The sequence below is a fragment of the Rhincodon typus genome, chromosome 8 (assembly GCF_021869965.1).
Source record: "Rhincodon typus isolate 14 chromosome 8, sRhiTyp1.1, whole genome shotgun sequence".
Classification (NCBI taxonomy): Eukaryota; Metazoa; Chordata; class Chondrichthyes; order Orectolobiformes; family Rhincodontidae; genus Rhincodon; species Rhincodon typus.
In genome coordinates, this window is record NC_063339.1 from 92,732,845 (window position 1) to 92,741,363 (window position 8,519).

An 8,519-nucleotide genomic window follows, 5' to 3' on the forward strand; every position below is an offset into this window, starting at 1 on the left:
TCGTGCACAGCCTCAAGTGTACATCTGAGCATGTCTCAACTCCAATGTTGTTCCATTCCAACAGTCAGTGAGTTGTATATTCTCACCATTGGCGATCTGGATGAAATGCTTTTTCCCCACCCTTCCTGTGATTCCTGTTGCAAACAAGGAGGCTTTAAACTCCCTTCTGATTTGCCCTCAGTGCTCAACCACAGTCGGCAGGTTTCAAAACTGCCCAGGGACACCCCAGTGGGTTTCAAACTCCATCTCCTTAACCACTCGGCAATGACTGCAGCAGCGCACTACCCACTCACCTTTCCAGGTCTCTCTCCCTGTGGAGCTGAGGAAGAGTGACTCATTACTGGGTTTGTTTGAATCCAATCACTTCACAGATTTCAAAAGGGTTAAATTCAGTACATGGTGGGTCTGCTTGTTTCATCGCAATAGGTGGAATACACATTCATTTAAAAATAAAAACATAAATTGCCAGAAAACTCAGCAGATCTGGCAGCATCTGTGGGCAGAGAATCAGGGTGTTTCAGAACTGTTTTCTCCCACAGGTACTGCCAAACCTGTTGAGTTTCTCCAACAGTTTCTGTTTTTGTTTAATTTTCCCAACATCTCCAGCTCTTTACGTTAGCTATTATAACAACATCAAAACGCCTTTGCGGTTATTCACTGGATAAGATTTCCGTTTGGGAAGCATTTTCCTGACCGCATTAAAAACCCGGACCTATATCACAAAAATGGAACTAGTGGAGTGAGAACAGCGCTTGCTCCTGCCTTTGTGACCTTGAACCACCAACCTTGCACGTACGAGCTGAAAGCGCTGACCAATTGCACCACGGAAGCTAGCGAGCAGCTGATTTGCACGCTCCTTTAAAACAGGCTCTTATTTAATTGTTCTGAACAAAACAGCAAGGAAGGAACCCCTTCAGGTCGCTATACAGAGGCGACAGCCTCTCCCACTGAAAGCATGGGCTGTTCTTAGCCCCTGCCCAATGCTCCCTTTCTTCCCATTGAGGTCAGAGTCTTCCGTAGGTCCTGATTGGATGACAGGTTCCCATCCCTGATGAACACGAGTGAATTAGTTGGTGATTTAATAGTAAGATGGCAGCTTTTATGGTCACTATTCCCCTGTGCCAGCCCCATAAATTACCAGATCATTCACCTTGATTTCACAAGCTACCTTTCTTTTTATGTGTTATCTTATGCTCCTTTTCTTTTGTTTCTGGTCAATTCCACTTTGTTTTGGAATTTGAGGATGTGCAGTCGAGAAACAGCATCTGACAGAATTGCTTCATTTTAATGTAAGTTGAATATCATCAGATTTTGAACATGGAAGGTGGATGCGCCATTCACAGTGAAGAGAAACTGTGCACATATTCTGTGTGCGGACGAGGCTTCAGGCAATCAACTGACTTTTTGAAACTAAAGCAATGCCACACTGACAGGAAACTGTGGATCCATGGAGACAGTGGGAGGAGTTTCAATTACCCATCCAAGCTGCAAACATATTGGTGCAATCACACCAGGAAGAAACTGTTCACCTGCTTCGTGTGTGAGAAGGCATTCAAAGCAGTTTCACACTGGAAAGGGGCTGTTTCCCTGCTGTGAGTATGGCAAGGAATTCATTCAGTCATCCCACCTGCTGACACAACAGCAAGTCCATACTGGGGAGAGACCATTCACCTACTCCAGGTGTGGGAAGGATTTCTCCCGGTCATCCAGCCTATTGAAACACCAACAGGTTCACACTGAAGAGAGACCCTTTAAATATGCAGATTGTGGGAAGTGCTATAAAAGCTCAGGTGGACTGATGTACCATCAACATGTTCACACTGAAGGTAGACAGTTCAGGTGCACTCACTGTCGGGCTGGGTTCAGGACATCATCAACCCTCACTGTACACCAGCAAATACACACTGGGGAGAGGTCATTCACCTGCTCTGTGTGTGGGAAAAATTCAGTCGTCTCGCTAAATGAAACACCAGCCGGTTCACAAGTAACTTCAGTAATTGGATTTTTTTTTGTTTGTTCATGGGATCATGGCAACTCAGCAAGCATTTATCATCCCTTCTAACTGCCCAGAGGATGGTTAAGAATTAAGCTTGTTGTTATATGATAGGGAGATCAGGAAGGCAAAGAGGCGATATGAGATAATCTTACCTGCCAAGGCTAAGGATAATCCAAAGAGGTTCTACCAGTACACGTACAGCAAGAGAGCAACTGGAGACAGAGTTGTGCACATTAAAGATCAAGGAGGTCACGTTTGTGTTGAAACTCAACAGATGGGAGAGATATTAAATGAATATTTTGTGTCAGTTTTTATTGTGGAGAAAGCGAGGCCAAATGTTCACCCTCCATCAGGCTGGACAGTTCCTGTTGCCAAAATATTTGACCAAGGGCCAAAGAAATAGAGATTAGGTGATATTTCTCATGGCCAGATTGACTTTCTACTCTGTGTGGCTTGCTGTTACATTTAGAGTCAATGCGTTACCGAGGCTGGAGGGTTTGAGTTATGAGGAGAGACTGGATAGGCTGGAATGTAGGAGGTTGAGGGGTGACTTTGCAGAGTTTAGTAAAATCATGAGGGGTGTAGATAAGCTGAATAGCAAAGGTCTTTTCCTTTGGATAGGGGAATTCTTATGTTTTAAGGTGAGAGGAGAAAGATATAAAAGGGAACCATGGGGAAACCTTTTCAATCAGAGGATAGTTTGCATGTGGAATGTGGACACTGTAAAAGGTTATCTAAGATTACAAACAGATCTTGATCAATGGGGACAATGGGCTGAGGAGTGGCAGATGGAGTTTAATTTGGATATATGCAAGGTATTGCATTTTGGTAAAACAAACAAGGGCAGAACTTATACAAATAAAAGTAGGGCCTTGGGTAGTGCTGTAGAACAGAGAGAACTAGGGGTTCAGTGACATAATTCTTTGAAGTTTGTCTCACGCCGAGACAGGGTGGTTAAGAAGGTGTGTCGTTTGCTTACCTTAATCGCTCAGACCTTTGTTTACAGGAGTTGGGACATCATGTTGAGGTCATACAGGACATCGTTGAGGCCTCTTCTGAAATACTGTGTCCAGTTCTGGTCGCCCTGTAACAGTAAGGATATCATTAACCTGAACAGGGTTCAGAAGAGATTTACCAGGAAGTTGCTAGGAATGCTCGGATTGAGTTATCGGGGAGGCTGGATAGGCTGGGACTTCTTTCACAGGAGCGTAGGAGGTTGAGGTTGACCTTGACCTGGACCTGAAAGAGGTTGATGAAATCCTGAGGAGTACAGATAAAGTGAATGGCAGGTGTCTTTCCCCTAGGGTGGGGATTTCAAGATTAGGGGGCATATTTTTAATCAAATTGAATTAGCTTTATTGTCACATGTACTCACATGAGTATAGTGAAAAGTTTACAAGTCAGCATTTATGGCACCATCTTAGGTACAAAGGTACCTAGGTATAACACTACGCAGGGCACTACCACTAATTGTATAAGTCCTGCCCTAAGGTGAATGGCAGGTTGTTTTTCATTAGGTTGGGGGATTTCAAGACTCAGGGGCATATTATGAAGGTGAGAGGAGAAAGATTTAAAAAGTGCATGAGGGCAATTTTTGTTTCACAGAGTGGTTTGTGTGTCTAATGAACTACCAGAGGAAGTGCTGAATGTGGGTACAGTTACAATGTTTAAAATACATCTGGAAAAGTACTTAAGTAAGAAATATTTAGAGAGATATGAGCCACATGCAGGCAAGTGAACCTACTTCAGTTTTGGAAAGTGGTCAGCATGGACTGGTTGGACCAAGGTGTCTGTTTCTGTGCTGTCTGGCTCTATGACTCCATGTGATTGAAACTTATGGAATACTGAGAGGCCTGGATAGATGGACATGAAGAAGATGTTTCAACGTATCGGACAGACTAGAACCCAAGTGCACAGCCTCTCAGTGAAGGGATGACCCTTTGGAACTGAGATGAGGAGGAATTTCTTCAGCAAGAGGGTCGTGAAGCTATGGAACTCATTGTCGTAGAGGGCCAATTCATTGAGTGCAATGATGACAGAGATACATAGATTCTCGATTGTGGGGATCAACGGTTGCGGGAGAAGGCAGAAGGCAGGAGAATGGTGTTGAGAAACACAGCAGTCATGATCAAATGGTGGAGCAGAATCGATGGGGCAAAGAACCTAATTCTGCTCCTGTATCTTGTGGTGTTAGGGTTATTGTGGGTGACTTCAATCTGAACATAGATCATGCAAACCAAATCATTAACAACACCATAGAGAAGAAATTCCTGGAGTGTGTATGAGATGGTTTTCTGGATTGATACAGTGAGGAACCAAACGGAGGACAGGCCATCATAGATTGCATATTCTGTAATGGCCGGGGGGTGGGGGTGGTGTGGGTTAGCTCAGTTGGGTGGATGGCTGATTTGTGATGCAGACTGATGCCAACAGCATGCCCTCAATTCCTATACAAGCTGAGGTCACCATGAAGGTCCCACATTCTTAATCCTGCCCCTTGCCAGAGGCATGGTGACCCTCAGGTTAAAGCATCATTAGTCATCTCTCTCTCTGAAGTGAGAGAGCAGTCCTATGGTCTTCTGGGACTGTGGCAAATTTAATTTCAACATTTAAATTGAGTAATGAGAAAGGAATAATTTTCAATCTAGCTGCGAGAGGCCCCTAGTGGAAGAATGAAGAACTCAGTGACAGAACTCTTCATTCAGATGGAGAGTGACACTTTTGAGTCTGAGAATGAGGGCCAAAATCTAAATAGAGAGGAAATTACAATGGTATGCGGAGCACGTAGGCTGCAATAACTCAGGGAACGTAAACTTAAAGGGATGACAAACATTTACAGAGCACTTGGAAGACCTGCAACTGCTGTTAATTCCTATCTGGCACAAAATAAACCAGGAAAGGTAGCCCTGCCACATAAGACGGGAAAAATAGAGTACGAGTAAGCTTGTGGGGAACGTATAAACTAATTGGAAAAGCTCCTAAAGATAAAAGGAAGAGCAAAAAGATCAATGAAAACAAATTGCTTACAACCAGAAACAGGGGAGAAATTATAATATGAAATAAAGAGATGGCAGAACAATTAACCACATATTTTGGTTCTGTCATCAGAATGAATGACAGAATAATATCCTTAAAATGCTGGGGAATGCAGGAGAGGGAGAAACTGAAGAAAATCAGTATTAGTAGGGAAATGGTGTTGAGGAAATTGATGGGATTAAAAGCCAACATATCCCAGCACCTGGTAATTGACAGCCCAGAGTACTTAAAGTGGCCCACGAGATAGTGGACACATTCTGAAACTAGGGGCCTGAATCTGAATAGAGGAAATTGATCGCCATTTTTTTAAGATTCTATGGACTCTGGAACAATTCCTATGGATTGGAGGGTAGCTAATGTAAGTCCACGCTTTGAAAAAAGGAGGTGGGGAGAAAACATCGATTTACAGACTGGTTAGCCGAAAACTGGAAAACAGTGACAAGATTGGACAGAGTCAATCAGCCTGGATTTATGAAAGGGAAATACAGATGGACAAATCTGCTGGAATGTTTCAAGAATGCAAAGTTTAGAGTTGATAGGGAGGCAGTGGATGTAGTTTACTTGGGCTTTGAGAAAGCATTCAAAATATCCGATAGAAGAGATTAGCATGTAAAGTTGAAGCATATGGGATTGGGGGTAGTGTATTGACAGAGAGGAAACAATGTGCAAGAACAAACAGGTCATTTTTTGAGTGGCAGCCAGTGACCAGTGTGGTACCGCAGGCATCAGTGCTTGGACCCCAGTTATACCCAATATCTGTTAATGATTTAGATGAGGAAATTTAAACGTCATATCTCCAAGCTTGTAGATGACAGGAATCTCGGTGGGACAGTGAACTGTGAGGAGGATGCGCATATGCTACAGTGTGATTTGGAGTTAAGTGCGTGGGCAAGAATACAAAGTGGATTAAGGATGTTGTGGACAAATGGGAGGCTATGCAGTCTGATCACAACAACAGAAAGACAGATTATTATCTGAATGGAAATAGGTTAGGAAAGGGAGAAGATGCAATGAGACCGGTTTGTCCTTGTACCCAAGTTGCTGAAAGTAAGCGTGCAGGTGCAGCAGGAGGTGAAGAAGGCAAATGCTATGTTGGCCTTCATTGTGAGAAAATTTGAGTACAGGAGCAGGGATGTCTTGCAGAAATTGTACAGGGTCTTGGTGAGACCACAACTAGAGTATTGTGGGAAGTTTTAGAATACTTATCTGATGAAGGATGTTCTGGCTATGGAGGCTGCACAACAAAGGTTGACCAGACTGATTCCTGGGATGGTGGGACTGACGTATAAGGGCAGAATGTATTGGTTAGAATGAAATTCACTGGAGTTTAGAATAATGAAGGAAGATCTCACAGAAACCAATAAAAGTCTAACAGGACTGACAAGGTAAATGCAGGAAGTGTTCTCAATGACTGGGCAGTCTAGAACCAGAGGTTAACAGATGAAGGATATGGGCTAGGCCATTTAGCACTGGGATGTGGAAAAATTTCTTTATTCAGAGACTGATGAGTCTGTGAAATTTGCTGCCACAGAAAGCAGTTAAGGCCAAAACATTGAATGTTTCCCGAGAAAAACATAGATATCGTTCTGAGGGTTAAAGGGATCACAGATCACGGGTCCAAAGTAGGAACAGGTCACTGAGTAGAATGATCAGCCATGATCATACTGAATAGCACAGCAGGATCAAACATCACAATGGCCTACTCCTGATCCTCCTCCCTGTGTTTCTATTCTGTTAAACATGGGATATAAAAACAAAACGACTGTAACTCCCACAGATATCAGCATTACCTTGTCACCACTGGATGAAAATCCTGTAACTCCTTATGGAACAGCAATCTGGGAGCAACTTCACCGCACAGACTGCAGCAGTTCAAGAAGATCAAGGAGGTGCAGTGATTTTGGAAGGTTCAGGACTGATTGCTCTGTCTCTCATTTTCTATCCGGTTCTAAAATAGTTGAATGTTCCAAGAAAAGCAACGTAGGAAATAAGAAAATACTTATGGAAGTTTGCTGAAACTGTCTACATTCACTGTTGAGTTAGAAATTAGTAAGGTTCTACATGGCCGTGAACAACTCATTATCCAAGGATTGCACAAAGGCTTGGCATCCATTGTTTGAAACTGGTGAATTGAACTGACACTTTACATGAATTTTATTTTCATTTTAAAATACCCTTATCTGTGAGAGTGGAGGTTATGAATAAAGACTGTGTTTGTATCACAGATATTGATTAGATTGCTCAGTTGTTTCAGTTTGTTTTGCTCAAGTAATTGTCATTTCTTTTCTCTAAACTTGGTGTCCAAGATCTGTTAGTCATAAAGTCTGGTTTGGGCAATTTAGATGGCCATTAAATTTTTAAATTTACATTTGGAAATGCAATTAGAATTTGGTTTCATTGTCACCTGTAATCAAGTACAGGGATACAAGAGTGCAGTGAAAAGTTTACAATGTCTCCGTTTTGTACCTAGGTACAAAATCACAAGTACATAATTTCACTGTGTTGTGAATCCAGTGATAGTGATGCTGATCTGTTTTTGATTGCTATCCTTGTGCTATAACAATTATTTGATGCTCAGTGTTAGTATAGAAGCAAAAATGATCTCCAGTGCAGGGCAAATAATTTCTGACCATGAGAAGATGAAGCTGGGAAATCAGTTACATCTAACCAGTGATGGGCAGCAACGGAAATCTCATTCAGTCACAATCAGCAGAAATAACAACAAAATAACAAACAACGATATGGATATTCTGTCAACTGGGTCAGAACTAATCTGATAATGCAGCCAGGAGAGACAAAAGATACTGTGGAAAAATCAGGACAACGACAGGGATACACTTCCCCACCTGAACAGGCCACCAAATGTGCTGTCACACCAGGGATATACCATTCCCCTGCTCCATGTGCCGGAAAGATTCAGTCAGACATCCAGCTGCTAAGACACCTGTAAGTTTACAGGGGGTTACAGGACTTGCATTCTGGTGGGATTGCTGCTTTTTATCACATCCAGCTTCATCTCACCTTCATATTGCAGTTTTACTGCAGTAATCCCTCCCACCGGGAATAATGAAACAAAACTGCAGAGCACCAAAAGACGACACTGGAGTAGATTGGGGATGGAGGGGAGAAGAGTGGGGGATGGGAAAGGGAGCTCAGGAGCTGAGGTGCGAACCATCATACGGCATCGCGCGCATGCTGTTACGTCACTACGCCAACAGCGCCTGCGGGCCTGTTTCTGGGAAGAAGCCTGAGGTTCTCTGCGGCTTAAATCGCGGCACCGGAAAACCCATATTTGGAGCTTGAGACCTAAAATGAGCAACAATGAAACTTTCTGGTCAGAATATCACGCCGAACGCTGGTCTGGTCTTTAACTTTTAATCACCGCCTACCAATGTGATAGACGAATATTTTTTCAGAACATCCTTCACGGCACGCGCATGCGCGTGATCCGGAACGCTGCCTGCCCGCTGGATGACGTCCCTTGACC

At 43.2% G+C, this 8,519-nt stretch overlaps 1 long non-coding RNA gene across 2 annotated transcripts in view; it reads right to left on the reverse strand.

Moving 5' to 3' along the window:
• Window positions 1-8,477, reverse strand: part of LOC125483867 — a 17,020-nt gene extending 8,543 nt beyond the window's left edge. The window contains exons 1-3 of one of the 2 annotated variants that reach the window (XR_007262778.1): window positions 8,415-8,477; window positions 6,823-6,980; window positions 2,975-3,080 (exon numbers count right to left, since the gene is read on the reverse strand). This is a non-coding gene — a long non-coding RNA (uncharacterized LOC125483867). Of the gene's footprint in view, window positions 1-2,974; window positions 3,081-6,822; window positions 6,981-8,414 lie in introns of those variants that run through there. The other variant, XR_007262779.1, reaches the window with a different exon arrangement.
• Between the last annotated feature and the right edge of the window lie 42 nt (window positions 8,478-8,519).